Source organism: Bacillus rossius, chromosome 15 (genome assembly GCF_032445375.1).
Source record: "Bacillus rossius redtenbacheri isolate Brsri chromosome 15, Brsri_v3, whole genome shotgun sequence".
NCBI classification, from domain to species: domain Eukaryota; kingdom Metazoa; phylum Arthropoda; class Insecta; order Phasmatodea; family Bacillidae; genus Bacillus; species Bacillus rossius.
Window position 1 is genome coordinate 46,001,901 of NC_086342.1, and position 19,824 is coordinate 46,021,724.

Below are 19,824 nucleotides of genomic sequence, written 5' to 3' on the forward strand. Positions count from 1 at the left end.
TAATATAGGCGCGCATGGCGGAATCGAAAAAACTATAGATAAAATCTCTAAAGAATTTTTTTGGCCAGGTTTGAAAAAAGACGTAAAAGATCATGTTTTAAGCTGTGAAGATTGCCAGCGCGCTAAGCAATCTAGACATAGTAAGATAGGTAAATACTCTGTTGAAGCTCTGACTAGACCTTGGGAAAGGGTTTATTTGGACATTTTTGGGCCCCTACCTAGATCATTAGGGGGGAATAATTGCTTACTTATAGCGGTAGATGGTTTTTCTAAATTTTGTTTTTTTTTGCCTTTGCGTAATATGAAAAGCGAGAATATTATTAAGGCTTTAGAAACTAAAGTGTGGGGTTTGTTTGGTAGCCCGGAGCAAGTAGTATCAGATAATGCTACATATTTTAAGAGTAAGTGTTTTGAATTGATGTGTTTAGATTGGGGTATAAAACATATTACTACCAGCCCCTATTATCCCAACCCTAATTTGGTTGAAAGGGTGAATAAAAATGTCAAAGTGGCCCTCACGATTTTTCATCAACGTAACCAACGGAAGTGGGACAGTGTTATCCACGTATTAAATTTAGCTTTTAACATGACCATACACAGTGGTACTAAATTCACACCATCGGAAATTTTTTTGGGAAGAAATGTACCCCATCCTTTACTAAATTGTTGGGGTTTGCGTCCAGCCCTTTTGGAAACCCGAAGCCCCCGTTTGTTGGAAAAAATGTGGGAAGAAGCAGCCGAAAATCTGCAAAAGGTTAGAAAGAAAATGAGTAAGTTTTATAATAAGGGGCGAGTGGATAATGTATTTAAAATTGGTGATGAAGTGCTATGCAGACAATTTGTTTTGAGTGACAAAGTAGGGTATCAGAGCTCTAAGTTAGAGAATAAGTATGATGGACCGTATAAGATTGTAAAGATTTTAGGGCCGGTTACTGTCTTGTTGGAAGAAGTTGAAAGAAATAATAAGGTAAAAAAGGCCCATGTTAGTCATTTGAAAATGTTTGTAAGGCGGAGTTCCTAAAATGAATGTGGATGACCCTTTTAGGGTGAATATGGCTAAATATTTTTATTTTTATTTTATTTGGAACTTACTCTGGTATGTTTTTTTTTTATAATTTGTAGTTGTGGTTATTTTTAAAATTTTCTTTGCTGTTTAAATTTTTTTTTGTTCAAGGCGGAGGTTGTGGCCGGCAGGGCCACATTTTTACTTGTAATTTATTTTTGTTGCTGGTCTCTAGTTTTATATGGTTTTTTATTTCACGTATTTTTACGCCTTTTTTAATTAATGTTAATTTATCTGTAAATTTTTTTAAAATTATATTTGTTTCTGTTAATTAGTTATACGCCTTTTGGTAGCTATCGATTATGAGTTTAAGAACATCGATTGTGTTTCACGTAAATACCACTTGGCGAGCGCCCGGCGGCTGGCTGATGACGTCAGACATTCGGCTTGCCGGGAAGAAAAAATCAGCTGGGCCGGCGCGAGAGTGTGCCCAGCGACCGTTGAGGACAGAGCTATGTGACGGTGCGGACTGGTGTGCCGGACGGCAACGGGCGACGAAGAGTATTGGGTTGGAGGCTCCACGCTGGGTGACAGGGCAATGGATTGCCCTGTGATACTGAACTTATCAAGGTAAAGAGAGGCCGCAATTTTGATTTTTACCCTCGTGGTACTGCAGTGGTTTTTGGCAAACCTAGTGAACTGTGTATTTTCCCATACTAAATTTTATTTGGACGGAACTTTTATTAGCCAGTTTGGTGAAGAGGCCCATTTGTTTTCACACGTTGTTCCAGTGTGGGATTTTCTTAAAAAAGGTCGCCCGTTTGCCTGTAGTTGCAATAAAAGTATAAGTTTGGAAGAAACGAACATTTTGCAATTTGTTTTTGAGACTTTGTCATCGGAATTTGCATACGTAAAGTTGGCATTTAGCTAATATATCAGCTTGTGCAGTATTATTAAATGTATGCGATCGGTATTGGACTACATGCGCAGCCTGATGTTGGTTGGTGCGGCCATTCTACGTTTTAATAAAATCATTGGCAAGTTAATAAAGAAGTAAGACTTTGTTTGAAGCTGATGATAAATACTTCTGTGGTAACATGGTTATGTTACGTGAAGAGTTTTTGCTACATTTCCCTTAAAAATAAGATAATTTTTTTTTTGGTCATCGTTCACGCCTTTGTGAATTCGTACCTATGGCCCGGCGTGGCATTAGACTCTGGAGTTGGTGAGGAAGGTCAGGAAGCCAGCGCACGCCTAGGATATTAACTTTGTTTTTTTTGGCAAGTCTTTAGCAACGAACATCTGAAGAAAGACTAAACCGTTGATTGAGAGTTTAAGAACTTTATTTAAATAATTTGTTTGTACTTCAGTATTATTTTTGTAGATTTTTTATATATTTGTATTGATTGTCTTGTTTGATTTTTTGGTATTGGGGCAGTCAGTAAATTTTGATATTTTATAGTGGCCACGCCTCACGCCCTTATATATTTTTATACTTGTTGTTATCAGTATTTATATTTTTACGATTTTTTAAAGGTTATTGTTAGTATCGCAAATGGGGATAAGATGCTGCCATTATTAACGTCAGCTTTTGTAACTAAGCTTGTATGGTTATGTATAGTAAAAATTATTTTTGCAAATTTCTATTTTTTAATAACATACGTCCAAAGTCTTGCCTCTTGTTTGTTTAATGGTTACTCTGCTATTATATCCTTTAAATTTGTTGGCCTGACCCCTGGGCAGTGGTGTGGGGAATTTATATTGTTTAGCTTTTTATGCCTGGTTTTAATATTTATTTTTTCCCTTCGCGCCCAGAGTGAGTCGGGGACGCAACCCCTCTTCCAATTAAGGAGGAAGAAGGGTTACAATGCTTAAGCCTCTATATAAACATTTCTTGCTGCTGGTATTTTTAAGGACTAAAAACAGTAAATTTTCCCTCGAAACAGGAATTTTTGCCTCGAAAAGAGAAATTCATTATTTTTCAAATTTTTTGTAATTTTTTGGCGGAATTTTTTTTCCAAAAAAATTGAAATTTTTGGGTATTTTGGCAAATTTTGCAGGTAAAAGGTTGAGGTCAAGTTCAAGGTCATCCAAGATGGCCGCCGTGACGTCACAATCCAAGATGGTGGTCGGCCATCGACTCCACAGCCTTAAAGCTTGTCCCCGGAGGAACCAAAACATACTACTTTGCCCTACATGGTAATAGTGATAAAAAGTACACAGTTTTAATATCATACCATCTAACAAACAATTTAAATCATTAAGGTTAAGAAAAATAATTTTATTAAAATTTATGGTAATACAAACACAAGAAGAACCCAAGGTGAAAATTACCTTAATAAAAGTGGTTCCATATTTCTTAAGCTTTAAATTAATAAATTTTACGAGTGTTTGGTACAATCAATCTGACCGGTAAAGTGTCCCGAACTGCGTAGTGTGTACTTCTCTGCGGCGGTGCTGAACTCACTCGGGCTGGGAATATTTTCGCTCTTAACAACCAAAGGCGTTTAATGCATCATGAATTATCACAAAACTGTAACTTTTGTACAGTGGCAGAATAAATCAGAAGTGTATATCGCAAACCTAGATAAAATAAAAGTTGCAGGATATGATTTGCTTTATGTCCAGGGGTGCAACAACAGGGGGGGGGGGGAGGGCAAGGTTATTTTCCCCCCCTCTGAAACCTTGAAATGGGGGTAAACAGGGGCAAAGAAAGTGCTGTGTAATCAATTTTTAGATTATAAAACTGCTTAAATAGCACCGTTTTCCACCTTGAAATACAAATTTTCCCGGGGGAGGACCCCCGGACCCCCCACTTCAATAGGAGGGATCGATGATTCTTTATAAAAATGTATATTGCCCCCCCTTTGGAAATTTAGTTGTTGCGCCCCTGCTTATGTCAAATGGTGTTGTAGTGTGTTTCACTCTTTAATCTGTAAAATATTAATTAAATAAATAAACAAACAATGCACTTATTACTGGGACCAATAGCGTTATTTCTATGGACAATATTTATAATATTTTCGTGTACACGTTCACAGCGAGCCTTGAACATTATTTTTAACGGACAGCATTCGTTGGAAACGAGTACAGTTTTATTAGTGTAATGTACAGCAAACTTAGTTCAATTATTTCTTCACACACCATACTGCTAAGATAATAAGAACACGAATTCGCTACCGACAATATTCAATCTGATTCCCCCCAAAGTTTGGACAAACTGCGAGGAGCAGACCCGTACGTCAGTAAAGAGAAAGGCTAGTTTCCTTAATTATTACTGGTACAGACACCCTCTCGCCGTTAGCGCCATGATTGCCAAGAGCATGCAAAAACATCACCCGGCTCGTTACCACTCTAAAGATCCAATGAAGGGACACAAAATACATCAACTTAAGAGAACTAAATCTTTTATGCTAAATATTAACACTATTGTTTTATTTATCTTTGGAAATAATATTTATCAATAATATTATAAAAGTAAAAAAAAAATCCCTGACTTATAACTTAACGATGCAGCATTTGTTTCATTTTTGATGCAGTCGTAAACTTATTTTGAAGAATTAAATTTCTTAAAATATATATACTAGCATATAGAATATATGCTTAGTTAAAATTTGGCATTGTTCAGATCGAAAGTAAAATGATGCATAAAAAATTAATGTTAGTTATTTAATTAATTTTCAAATTTTAATAATACAATTTTTGTAACAATTTATTTAACCACAGATAGTAGTAAACCAAAGTTCTCGAATAGTTTTATACATAACAAATCCTGACAGAAATAATTTAGTATTAAATTTTATGTTGTATCAAAAATGTTTCATATAAGAGAATCAATAGAATATAATATTTGTTAGATGTCTCTTAGATATAACCTATCATATGAATTAGATATATTTATAATGTCGCCCCGACCGTGAGTGCTTAGAACCACTGCAGTTCGACACACTCTGCGACGCTCGTGTCACCCTAGGCTCTTTATAAATTAACTGTCTTAAAGCTAAAAGAATACGCAAAAACATTTTTGAAGAATGTTTTCGCATGGGGTCTTTATTTTTTGTGTGAATTGTTTTTTTTGTCTGGGTGCCAGAGATAAAAATATGTATTTCATAAATTAACTGATTTAAAACTTGTCTTTAATATTAAGGCTCGGAATATTTGTCAACATTAATGTGTAAACTAGCGTTTCTATATTGTTATGGTATGTTTATAGAAAATATACTTATATTAAAAACTGCATACATGGAAAACATTTTAATGGATTGCTGTAAGTCACTATTATCTAGGACTTAATCGCTCGTTTTCGGTGTTACGCACAAGGTCTACAGCGGTAAACTTTCAATATGTTGTTGAGCAAAGTCGACTCTTCCTGTGTGCAAAAATTCAGCTTGGACACATTTTTCACAGGTTTGTGCCTGTTTATGTCTTCGTTTTCTGGACTATACTTCTTCCTGCTGATTCTCACATTGTCCCTTGAACCTTCACAAATGTTTTTTTTGTGTGTGTCTAACCTTCAAGGTCAGGCAGCAGCTTACTTCATCACGAGTGGGAAGCGGGAACAGTTCCGTGGACTAAAGGCAGGGGGTGCCAGTGGGGTGCGTGCAACACAGGCACAACTACTGTACAGTCCAAGAGAAGAGTGTTGTATGCAACTGACATATAACAAAAACAGTGTTGCAAAACTAGATATTGTTTGGAAGTTGCAAATTACTTGAAAAATCAAAACTGATGTTATTTTACAGATCAAGTTTCAAACTAGCAATTAACAAACTCTGAAATTTTTCCATTGGGGGATTAATGGTGGTTTTTATCAAAATAATAATGTCTAATTCAAGCGACATTAATGATTACAGAAAACATTTGGCAATTGATTTATCACTTTCTTTATAAGTTATTTTGTTGGGCAAATTGTACCAATCACATCAAATACAATTCTTTAAGGGAAAAAATGGATAGTTAAAACAAACATTGGTACACAACAACCCTGAATTATCAACTTTGAATTGAAATATTTTAAAAATTATGCGTCTTAAGCAAAACAAAAATACTACAGTTTTAAATAGTCCATGCACAACTCTTTTATGTGGAAAAATAAAATAAAAATCTGTGAAATAGGCATTAACATTTCAATTTCAAATTAATTTAAAAATGAATTATTCCTCTTTTTTTTTTAAATTTTTCTCTGTGTTACGTTTGGGTTAGTGTATAAAAATAAAATAGCGAGTTTTGATGTGTGTATAGTGAGTATTATGAAAGTGTTATGCCTGTAGACTTTGTTAGAGAAGCGCGGGTAGGTATCTACATGGGTTAGTTCTAAATGTAGCATGAACGTGGACGAAATTTATTCGAATTTTAACCATTTTCAAAATTTATATTTAAGCGTGGCTGAAGACATTGTTTAAATACTGTTTTTAGATTTTTTAAGGCGAGAGACTACGAACCCCATTTTTATCTGAGGACGATTCTACACAACTCAGACTCTCCAAATCTAGGACCGAAACTGTAGGGTAGCCTACATTACGTAAAAATTCGAAGACGCCAGAAACTCAAGACGAACAACGTAAAATTACAATGTTTCCCAACACTCGTTTGCAAAATCCACAAGACGCAAATACTCAATTAAAGCATATGCCAACTTTCAACTTCTTGTGTTTCGGCTTGCGTTTCCACCTCCTACATACTAACGAAACAAAGTGTTGAGAAAACTTTGAAATATGTAAACGTTACGTATAAAAAAGGCTACGATTTTTTTATAACATTCGTTACGTTTTTGCTTATTTAACTATCACTCAGTGAAAGCCAAGTGACATTTTAAAATAAAATAATTAAGTTTTTATACGTGTTCGAGAAACCTTAATAATGAAAATAACCCCAGTAAAGGAAGTTACAGTTTCAACATGTAGGATTGGTAATGTTACTTGCGTGTAAAATAGACTACCGACCCTTTCTTACTTGTTAGGGTGTTGCGTCCTTGCTCTCTTATATTTCTTAGGGAAATTAGAAAACCAGTCTCAGGTCTATAAGCATGCTTTTCCTTGATGCAGGAAACAAATTATGATTTTAAAAAAATTATTTCACAACAAGACATTAGTTTGAAGTAAAATAGTCTAAAAATTTACGTAAAAACTAAATATGAAATACCTTTTCTACGTGGAATGAAGCATTATATATATGTGGAGATCTGAACTTAATAAAAGGACTCTCATGGCTAGTTTACACATTTTCAAACTTCCTTTCGGAACAGGTTACATGTGAAAGTATATTTCGAAGTAAATAATTATTTTCTTTTTTCATTTAGTAACTTTTCGCATGTATAAGAAAGTTCAAGAATACACCATTTACATAACATCCTATAATGTAATCAATGTTTACAAAAAGGATTAATCTGACATTTTCACACATTTCATAATCATTTATTTCAACCACTTTCAATAACAGTTAGTCTTAAAAAAAATATTTTTCAAACAACTTGAATTTGTCAATATTTATACATTTTATGTATATTTTAGGTGGATTTGATAGTACGCATACTAAGGACGTTACAAAATGTTGTCCCCACCAATTTTTACCCACCCTATCAGTAATAGTTAATTGTATAATAAATATTATTAAACAAATAATTAAGACTATCTATAAAAAGGTTTACCACAGAAGTTATTTGATTGTACAATACACATAATGTCAAAGTTATGATTTTTATTCTATTTCTATTTTTTTTCATCCCCTCGCAATAATGGTAGGACTTAACTTGTACTAGACAAAAGTTTTACATGACATATAGAAACGTCCAAATTTAAAATAATTTGATGGTGTTCATACTGTCGTATATATATATATATATATATATATATATATATATATATATATATATATATATATATATAAATGTCAGGTAAAAAAAATTGTTTGAAAGATAAAGCTGTAAGCAACAATTCATTCCGTTAAATAATAATAAAGCCTCAAAAACGGTTTTAAATCCTCTTTCAATTAAATGAAACTAATAAAAATTGAAACAAAAGTAATATTAACAGCCTTTTTAGCAGGGCCTCTAACTCCAGTTTTTCATGCACAGAATTATTGCGAAAAGCATATACAGAAAATCTGTCGACCGATTTTAAAAAAGTGGACAGTACATTTTGTAGAGAAAGCTTGTAGCAATCGACTGATGTAGCTGGTATATGTGCACATTACTTAGTTTGGGAGCTGCGAATTTTTAAAATATAACAATTTTTGAGATGGAAGGATGATTATTAATGTAGTATTATTATAGAACTAAGCTCTAAAAAAGTAAATAAATATAAGTTTTGATAAGGACAGACATTGGGTGAACTACCTTTATTCTTTCATAGGTCTAAATGAAACCAACAAAATTTTATAAAATGTTGAAGTCATAGCATTTTTCGCGCGTCCTAACTCCAGTTTTTCATGCACTGTGTTGTTGCGAAAAGCATATACAGAAAATCTGTCGACCGATTTTAAAAAAGTGGACAGTACATTTTTTTGAGAAAGCTTGTAGCAATCGACTGATGTAGCTGGTATATGTGCACATTACTTAGTTTGGGAGCTGCGAATTTTTTAAAATATAACAATTTTTGAGATGGAAGGGTGATATTTAATGTAGTATTATTATAGACCTAAGCTCTAAAAAAGTAAATAAATATAAGTTTTGATAAGGACAGACATTGGGTGAACTACCTTTATTCTTTCATAGGTCTAAATGAAACCAACAAAATTTTATAAAATGTTGAAGTAATAGCATTTTTCGCGCGTCCTAACTCCAGTTTTTCATGCACGGTGTTGTTGCGAAAAGCATATACAGAAAATCTGTCGACAGATTTTAAAAACGTGGACAGTACATTTTGTAGAGAAAGCTTGTAGCAATCGACTGATGTAGCTGGTATATGTGCACATTACTTAGTTTAGGAGCAGCGAATTTTTTAAAATATAATAATTTTTGAGTTGCAAGGGTGATTATTTATGTCGTATTTTTAAAGACCTATGCTCTAAAAAAGTATATAAATATAAGTTTTGATAAGGACAGACATTGCGTTAACTACGTTTATGCTTTCATTAGTCTAAATGAAACCAAATTTTTTTTATTAAATGTTACATTCGTAGCATTTTTCGCGTGGCCTAACTCCAGTTTTTCTTGCACGCAGTTGTTGCTATTAGCATATAAGAAAATCTGTCGACCCATTTTGAAAAAGTGGACAGTACATTTTGTAGAGAAAGCTTGTAGAAATCTACTGATGTAGCTGGTATATGTGCACATTACTTATTTTGGGAGCTGCGAAGTTTTTAAAATATAACAATTTTTGAGTTGCAAGGGCGATTATTAATGTAGTATTTTTATAGACTTAAGCTCTAAAAAAGCAAATAAATATAAGTTTTGATAAGGACAGACATTGTGTGATGTGTGTTTATTCTTTCATTGGTCATAATGAAACCAAACAATTTTTATAAAATGTTGAATTCGTAGCATTTTTCGCGCGGCCTAACTCCAGTTTTTCATGCACGGTGTTGTTGCAAAAAGCATATACAGAAAATCTGTCGACCGATTTTGAAAAAGTGGACAGTACATTTTGTAGAGAAAGCTTGTAGCAATCGACTGATGTAGCTGGTATATGTGCACATTACTTAGTTTGTGTGCAGTGAATTTTTGTAATTTTTAGTTAATGGGGGTTTCGCATTGTTTATATTACTGTATTATTATTAATGAACTTTAATTGTAATAAGTAAATTAACTTATAGTTTGTTAATTTTTTTTATGATACATGTTTTATGTTTTTTTTTAATTTTTAAGTAGTTTTTTTCATCAATAAAGTATGATGTTTTTGTGTTCTCTAGTATTCTGGTGTCTCCATGTACATTCGCCATCTTGTTTCCGGTTTTGCTTTTGGTATATACCATATAGAACTTTACCAAGCTAATATTTTCTGCAAGCAACGACCATATACCACCCCCGTGTTTACATTCTTTGTGTACGTTTAAAAAAAAAAAAAAAAAAAACGAAGTTGCACGAACATGAGTAATCGGGCGTTTTCGGGCGTGTACGAAAGGACCAGTGAATCGTAGGCTTCCCCTTTTGTTCTATCTATTGTTTAGCGGCCTTGTACATTACCTACAGCCAGAGACATAAAGTAGATGGCATGCAATGAAAATACCACAAGCAGTTGCAGTGAATTCTATGACAATCAATGTTTTCGTGTCATAGTAGCGGTTCAAAATAACGGTTCTGATACCGTCTAGAGCACGGTCTTAGAAACCAGGTCTGGACACAAGCGTATTTTCTTGACCCCCTTATTGACGGATTTAGTTCATAAAACTGCCGTTGGCGCCACAAGACAGTGGTCCGGTTTTAACATTGTGCTTTATGAACTTTTTTTAGTTAATTGCATTTAAATGATAATTACACATACTTGGCAGCGTTTTTTAAAAACTCAATGAGAGATGTAGGTATTATAAAACATTTTTCCAACGTTATAAAGAATTTATGTGCACAGTTCAAGAAAATGGCTAATGTTGATGTTTGATAGGTTATGTTTGTTATTGTTTTGAAAGATTATTTTCATAACTTTATAACGTCGGTCAACTACGCGCTATTGAAAATCGTGATTCGTAATGCTAATATTTTAATGCTTTTTTTCCGGGAGTTATATATGTAGTGTTTAATTAGACACAGTAGTCTAATAACTCTCCTATATACAAAATTTCCGCTACGAAAATAAAGTAACAGTTTGTGTAAAAGTACCAATTTCTGTGAAACTAATTATAACAAGAGCTTAAACTATGTCGCAAAATAAAATTGCAGTGAAAAGTTTGCCTAGTAAAAAATTGTTTAACAGTGGCTACAGGCCATTTCATTCCTCCATTCCTCTTATTTGTAGTACTTTGGATGATCAGCAAATGAATGCCGGGGAGTGTTCCAGGCTGTGGATGATTATTATTATTATTATTATTATCATAGCTGCAATTGGGTACAGAAGTGCCCGGTGGCAAGCATTCGCCCTACTTTTCCCGCACTCTTCTTCTGAACTTGTAATTTTTATACCAAATATTTATTACGTTTTTATCTAAGCTGCCACCCAAAGTACTTTTTGTCCAAATTAGGTCCAGGTTTAGCTCCAGACCACCACCACCTAGAATGCCTGGTTGATCAGAAAAAGTAGAATTATAAAACTTACCAAGTAATGTGATAAAGAATGTAAAAATAATATTAATAATCAACATTGATGTTTGTTTTTAAAACACTTATAAGTAAGAATGCAGCTGTAAAAAAAGTATTAAGATTTCTTCAAAATTTGTAGGTGCAAGCATGTGGGTGCAAGGTTTAAAAATTTTGTTCATTGACTCAGTGTGACCCTTTGGGAAGCAGAGTGACACAAATAAATTGTTCTTACAATCCGCCAGCTATTTTCCTGGACTTAACGGTTTCCCTTACTGTTTTAGATTTGGCATTCACTGCAACCTTTTAACATCGTACTTCATTTCATTATATTTAGATTGTATTTTGCATATATTGAGATAACACATTTCCTCCCATTTCATAACCTTTTCACTTTTGAAAATCAAGACATAATAAAGGAACTTCAGTATAGTTTCAATAACACAGATGCAGTTTGCTTGTTTCAACGATAACTAGGTATGTTGTTACCTAGGATTTCTTTTTTCCAAGCAGTCACAATATCTTCATGAAAAACAAACATACTACTTTCATAATAAAAATAAGACAGACACACAAGTACTCACAGATTGGTACTTGTAGAAAGCAAAAACACACAGTTTGTACAACACATTTAGGTACTCAACAGATGAAGCTCGCTTAAGCTAGCAAAACCATTGCGACCGCGCTTCCGCACAAAAATGTCAACCAAACTGTGTGCGTGTGTTTAGTTTCTACAAGTACCGATCTGTATATGTATGTCTGTCTTATTTTTAATACGTAATTAGTTTCCTAGTGGCCTTTGTCACGCATTTATACATACTACTTGGTTAATATATAATTTATGATCTACAGAAAATATTAAACATCTTAATGGTCTTTAACCGAAATTACAAAGGAAACTGTAAAAATTTTACAAAATGGAAGGGGAAAGGTGGAAATACACCTAGGAAGTGCAGTTATTTTGCAGTACTAACTGGTAATAAAAAACCATATCTGGAGCAAAAAAATATTCTGATGCACCTAACACTATTTTCCCCCTCTACAATTAATGCAGGGCAAAATTGTTACTAACTTATTTGTTCATGTCAGAGTGGTATTTAAAGCTGAAAGGAAAAGTTACTTAAAGTGTTTTAAAATAATTTCTGAACCATAATTACATCAACTCATCACTAGTCCACAGTCACCACGCATAGGTACAAAATATTGTCTGTAAAACAAATTTATAACAAATTAACAAACAATGCTAAATCATTTGCGACTATTGTTTGAATAATGAGAAAGGTTGAAATTATGACCATGCCCATAATACTATACTAAGTTATGCACTTTAGCATTACCACCAAATCAGGAACACCACCACAGAATTTCAGAAAAATAGACCAGTTCTATAGCATGTAACGGTAACTGCTCTTTTGAACAATAAATTTTAACTGAACTGAAAAAGTTTTCCCCGCTGAACATTGGTACAAAAACACAGCGTATTGCATTACTCACAAGTCAAATTTCAGTACAGTAACTCTAATTTGCAATGTAGGGATTTTAATATAACTAATGGAATTACGTAACTTAATAGCAAGTAAGTACAAATAAATATTTTAAAATCCATATATGTAAACTTCTTGAAAAATTGTGTAGATATCATCCTTCATGGCATGCTATTACACAGTCTGTCAAATGTATCATTTGTGGAATGAATATGTGTTGTGTATTCTTCTAAATAATTTTTTTATGCATTCAATGAGAGTGAGCTGTAATCATGCACGAGACTTAATGTGTGTGATTAAACACGTGCTTGAACAGTCTTAGGAGCAGGAAATGAGGGCTAATTCAGTTAGGTTTTGGTTTGCTATTTTGTTTATTTGCATCAAATCCAGATTATTCCTGTATAGTGAAATATACACAATGGTATTGGAGAAGCCACGTTTTACAATTAAACATACATAAAATAATACATTTTATCAATTAAAATAATATTTTACATAATCTTAAGATACTTACATAAGTATATTATAATATAAATAAAATGATGACATGTTTACATGGTGTGAAACATTTTGAGCAGAGTACAAAGATCAGCAGAACATAACATCAAAATTTTATAAACTATTGCCATGTGCCCTAACTTGCTATTAGCATAAAAAAAACTTATGAGTTTAGGTACTTATTTAAAAACATGTTATGAAATGAAAATTTTATTACAAATATTATATATTTACAGAAAATAAATTATGTTAAGACTATTTAGGGAGATGTACTACATAATTACAAAGATAAATGCACGAGTACAAAAATCACACAAAAAAAAACATTTTTTAGTCCTACGACTGGGAGATATACTCTTATATTTCTAGAACTCTCAATTATTTTCAATAACACAAATGCAGTACCTACCATCTTGCTTGGTTAAAATATAACTGAACAGCATTGTTACTAAGCTTTTTATTCTTCAAGCTGTTACAATATCTTTATGAAAAACATGCACACTTACTTTGTTAATATATAATTTATGATCTATAGAAAATACTTAACAACTTAATAGTCTTCAGGCCAAAATACAAACGAAACTGTAATAAAACTTTGATAATGGAAGGGGAGGTGGAAATACATGTTAAGTCCCAGTACCAACTGTCTATAAAAAAAACTGTATCTGGTATAACAAAATAACTATTTTTATGTGTCCAACATTATTTTCCCCCTTAAATTATTATTGTTATTAATGCTGGGAAATAAGTCACTTTCTTATTTGTTCCTGATGGCACAATGGTATTTAAGAATGAAAGGAAAAGTTCCTTAAGTGATAGCAAATTATTTCCAACCCAAAATTGCATCAACCAATCACCAGTCTGCTGTCCCTGAACATTGGTACAAAAATATTGTTTGTTTAATAAAATTTATGTAAAAAAATGTTCGATCATTTGTTGAGAACACCATCACCAATCTTCAGAACAATATTGACGAGTTCCATAGCATGTAAGTGATTTTAGAACAATAATTTGAAATGAACTAAACCAATTTTCCCTGCCGAACTTAAGTACAAAAACACAGTCTGTTTTAAAAATTATTATAAAAATATTATGCTCAATCGTTTGTGTGCAGTTTAAAATAAAGAGAAAGCAGATTAACTATTTACAGGAAGAATAAACCCTTCAATACCCATGAACCCTACTCAGGTTTATGAATTTTTAAAACATTTTTTTATTCAACTACATCACTACCTACTTCCTAAAGGTTTAAAAATTCGGATAGTTTAATAACTATTATTATTGATAACAGATTTTTAATTTCATAAAAAAAACTTCTTTTGAACTGATATTTTAGTGCATCAGTTCATAATTTGCAAATATACAACTAAAACAGCCTTAAATGTATATTTGCACATGACATATTTTCTGTGCGAAAACATCAATTAATTCTAACAAACATCCACAACAAAAAAAACCTATAACAGTGCATTACTATTAAATTGCTGAGTATTCTCATTTAATAATGAACAAAGGGTCATCCCAACATCTTTCTACGTATCTAAGCACCACAGACCTGATCCAGGAGATTGCAGATGATAGACAATCCCTCTATTGAGTTCTTTATACATAGTAACTTTTCTACGAAAAAACATAATAAACCTATACGTATAGCTTACTTGCCACTATTTTGACAGCCCTGAAGGTATTATGCAACTGTGGAAACAGTCGACTTATCACTTAATAACTGTTAGTACTTTGGTTGCAAATAATAGGGTTATTTGAGCTACTATGTTATTTTGAATAAAAAGTAAAGTTTAGCTAGTGTACTGATTATCAATTTTTAAAGTGTTCATTTTTATGATAATCATGAGACAACATTTTCATGTACATTTTTCAAGTTGTTTGATAAATATACCAAACAAAATATTGCGAAGGAAAAACTGAACTAATAGATAAAATAACTCGTTTACAGAAACTATAGACAAATAAACTCACTAGAATTTAATTTTCATACCCCTACATGGTAAATATGTATAGATATATAAACATATTACATGTACACAAATCAGCAAGAAATAATTACAAAATACTTATGTAGCAATGCAGCTTCAATGAAATGTTTCTCGCCTACGAAATTACTACTTTTTAATATAAAGTCCTTCCTCGGAATTGCTGCCTGCCACAACAATCGGCGTTGTTTATGTTTGGGTGCACTGAACACGACACTTGTCAAATGAACGGTCGCAATTTGTTTTACAACCTGGAGCAAAAACGCGATTTGGCATTGTACAGCACGATGAATTATTTGAACTTGGTTAAAAAAATTAGAAGGTTCACATTACTTCAAAAACTGCCTCCAATAACCTCTCCACCATCCCGCCCCAAACAGAAAAATCAACATTACTCAAAACTTGCACACTTCAATGTTCAGTTTGGTGCGCATACATAACTTTTTTAATATAAATAATAAACATCAAAAATATAAAACAACTACCCTTCTTGACAAACGAGTATTTCTGATTTATATAAAACAATTCCTATTGTCAACACGCTAAAACCGGACCACTGTCTTGTGGCGCCAGCGGCCGTTTCATGAACTAAATCAGTCAATAAGGGGGTCAAGTTGAATGCATGGCAAGATAGACAATAGGGATGGGTAGTTCGCGAACTACCAGTTCATTTGGAACTGTTCTGACGAGCGAACTAGGTGACTAGTTCGTTGTCACCAAAAACAATCGTTCTTTCGTTCTTTCGTTCTTTGCGTGTTTCTCTTCTCCTACTATGTTTGGTCCTTACTGCGCATGCGCGAAAGATCCCTAGGTGACTAGTTCATCCTGGGACCGCTACTGCTCTGATACAAAAGTATCGGATACTTGTAACTAGGTCATTACTGTATCAGTATCAGGTTGGAACAGATACCGAAAATTGCTGTAACAAACGACCTCTATTCCTGGGACCGCTACTGCTCTGATACAAAACTATCAGATACTTGTAACTAGGTACATTACTGTATCAGTATCAGGTTGGAACAGAAACCGAAAATTGCTGTAACAACCAACCTCTACTAGTTCCCTGTTACCAAAAACAATCGTTCTTTCGTTCTTTTCGTGTTTCTCGTCTCCTACTCTGTTTGGTCCTTACTGCGCATGCGCGAAAGATAACAACCCCCCCCCCCCCCCCCCAATTCATACCACTGTCGCCCAAAATGCCACGTCTTTCTTTCTTGCTTTCTTCCCTCTCTTACGTTTGTTCTTTATTTGGTCTCGCTTCGTCAGTTGCAAGCAGAGACTCCCGTTCCAAGTACTGATCTGAACTACGAAGACCGAAGAGAAACTACGAAGACCGAAGAGAAAGGGAGTACATATACACACTGAACTTTCTAGTTCAAAGACATAGATAGTTCACACAGTAAGTTTATTTAATTGTGTAGTTAGGCTGTCGGTCATTATTTTCGTTTAGTTCTTTCTTGCGCAATGATGTATCGTTTGACGATCGTGAACTCTTAATTTTTATCTAATATTCTTTAGACATTTACATTACATATTGGCATTAAAAAACGTGTCACGTAAATAAGTGTAATTACGTTAAATTTCAGATAGCCTATACAATCTGAAATTAAACTTTAATTACACATAGACCACACATTACAAAACTACACTAAAATTTAAATAAACATAATAAAACTTACCTAATACGAAAAAAATCAGCTTAGGTTGTCACAGATGAGAAAACACTATACTATTATTTTGTTTTGTACACATGTGAAAATAAGTACTTTACTTGCAGAAAATAAATTAATACACATTCAAAAATGTAAGAAGTGTGTGAAAGAAAAACAATATGATAGTCGCTCATTTGTAATGGGAGATATTGTTTACAAGCATCGGATTACTGTGTGCCTCTTTTATTTATAGAAAAAGAAATGCCCATAAAACAAAATGTCTGTAACGATTGTGTTGGTGTCATGTATGGAATATTTTGTTTAAACATTGGAAATAGTGATGGGTCGTTCGTTAACGATTCGTTCAAAAAGAACGAATCTTTGAGAGAACGAAATCTTGCGATTCGTTCGCGATGTAAAGAACCGGCTCTTTGAGAGCCGGTACCTTGAAAGATTCGGAAGAACGAAAACGCGGAGAGAACGAGAGAACGAGATGAGAGAACCGGTCACGCGCCCGGTCTGATTCGTTCGTAAAATGATTCATGACGTCAGGAGTCTGAAGAATTAGCAATCACAGCGTGCGCATGTTCACAAGAGCAAACGATAACTGATCAAATAAAATAGGGTAACATGAAAAGTATCTATACCTGAAAATGTCAACTGTTAAGTAGTGGTTTAAAATTGCTTTTTCACATTCACATACACAAATTTGGAAATAAAAAACTAAAAAAAAAAAAAAAAAACCGTATGAATTAAAAAATATGGAAAGTAACTACAAATGTTCACACTTACCATTTTTGGGTTAATTAATGTACTTCATTTGTTTCTCTTCATACTGAATTGCAGTAGTATTAAATTTTTGTCTTTTTTCTCTAAATGTATTGGTCTACATGTAAACACTTTACTGTCACTAGAGTGTAAATAGCCTATATATTAATATTTGTAACTTAAAAAGTAATAAAATATAAATAATCTTGTTTCATATACGCAACTGTGATTCACTGGCTACGGAAAGCAATGTTCAAATTCAAATACAAAAACACGTACGTAATACTCTAAAGGATGAACAAGTTACGACACCTGATAAAAGAGCCAGATCCCATACACAGAAAAGAACGAATTGACCGAGATGAACGAATCGTTCTGAACGAATCATCTCACGGAACTGATCCAAAAGAACCGATTCGGTCAAAAGATCCGTTCTGCCCATCACTAATTGGAAACCGCGATACAGTCCGCGACCGATGTAGTTCAATAGAACGGTTCCTAAAGAACTAGTCTTTGAAGTGACTAGTTCAGAACGAACTAGTTCTTTCCAAAGAACTATATTTCCCATCCCTAATAGACAAGTGTCCAGACCTGTAGTTCTAAGGCCGTGGTCTAGAGTGAAAAGTGAAGAAGTATTTATAATTTTTTATATTCAGTCAACATAAAAAAAATTACATGTGATAGAGTTGGTTTTGTGTAGTTTTTATAATATCATAGTGTGATGGTGAGTAGGGAGAAAAAAAGTGAAATGTGGAAACATTTTTCTATAAACTTCAGTGAACAAAATAATGCAATATAAAGCAATATTAATAGAAGTAAATTTAATTTACACACTGCAATGACTTAATAGTGTATTTTATATATTTGTTTACTGTTAATATAATTGTATTCTCAATTTTACCTAATGTTGTTATTAAATTCACATGGGAATAAAATTTTGGGTGTGCATTATTACACATTAAAAAAATTTGTTCATTACAATCGTTAAGTGAATCTGTATCTGCCGATTATTGCTTATAATTAGGGCTGTTCCGATACCGATACATGTATCGTTTACCGGCCGATATTAAGGTCATAGCCGATTCACAGTAATCGGTAGTAGTATTGGTGCAGATATCGGTAAAGATATTTTATTTGCAATTTCACGTCCAAGCCGTAAATACTGTTACCACTTACCTTACAAACAAAGAATTTCTCATGTTTCAGAAACAAATCCCCATAATTAAACAATAAACTACATACAAACAAGATAGGAAGTTTTTTTTCATGTTAGGGCATTGTTTACCTAAAGTAAACAAATACAGATATTTGAAGTTACAGTAATTGAGGGGACTGTGACGCGATCCCCGCTGCCTGTTTATGTTTTAAAATTAAATATGAATGTTTGAAAAGATCTCAGGGTTTTTAACGGGGGTTCGGCCTCGTGGCTGCAGGCAGGAGTGCGTCTCGGAGTTTGAAAATTACGTTCCTAAATTACCTGGGCTGTTTAGGCCACCCAGGACGCCTTGTAAATGACTAATAAACAGATTACCGAAACACTGCACTTTATTCAACATTGATACACTGATTGGTCCTGTTACTGGCCGCGTCCGTTGTCGAACCGCTGTGACACACGTATACACGTGGGCGAACAAATACGCGTGACCAGGGTAGATTGCAAAGTGAAATCAACGGGTTGAAGCGGTGGCTACGTGTCCCTGAGTAAGTTCAGCATACAGTCACGGAATTATGGTTGCAACAAATTATGTAGAAAAGTAAACGTATAGCGGAAACCCTGTGATTAGGGCGGTTTGCAGTCTAGCCTGCGACAAAAACTAAAGTCTCGAAAAGTTATGCAATCACGTCAGTGAGCGACGTACGCGTAAAGTCTCAATGCGTGGCAAGATAGTCACTTAAAACACACGTTACCAATTAAACTAAAACACGAAGAAAGTTACAATATGAAAGTTATTCAGTCTTTCACAAGATTCTCGACGATAACAATTAATTGGCTACTGAAGCCGAAAACTGCGTGCCAATATTACGCTGTCCTTCAACTGGACATGGCCTTACGTATTAAGTTAAAGATCCCTGTAGGGAATAATTATTAAGTTAGGAATCGCACGAAGTATCGTGCGATTGAAGTGGGGTCGGCGCCGAGATGATTGAAAGGTTTGTAGAAACTTACACTATTGCTGAAATGTTGAAGAGAAACTAGAAGTGCTGGCCCGACGTTCGCGGAGCGTCCGACCCCTGAGAGCCCCCGACGAAGACTGAGCGCGAG

The 19,824-nt window shown here is 33.7% G+C and overlaps 1 protein-coding gene across 1 annotated transcript in view; it reads left to right on the top strand.

The window, feature by feature from the left end:
* The first annotated feature begins 1,378 nt into the window (after positions 1 to 1,378).
* LOC134539576 (piggyBac transposable element-derived protein 3-like) overlaps positions 1,379 to 19,824 on the top strand; it is a 62,799-nt gene continuing 44,353 nt past the window's right edge. Inside the window, exons 1-2 of the mRNA XM_063381727.1 lie at positions 1,379 to 1,633; positions 3,064 to 3,202. The gene's annotated coding sequence lies outside the window, so the exon portion shown is untranslated. The remainder of the gene's footprint in view (positions 1,634 to 3,063; positions 3,203 to 19,824) is intronic.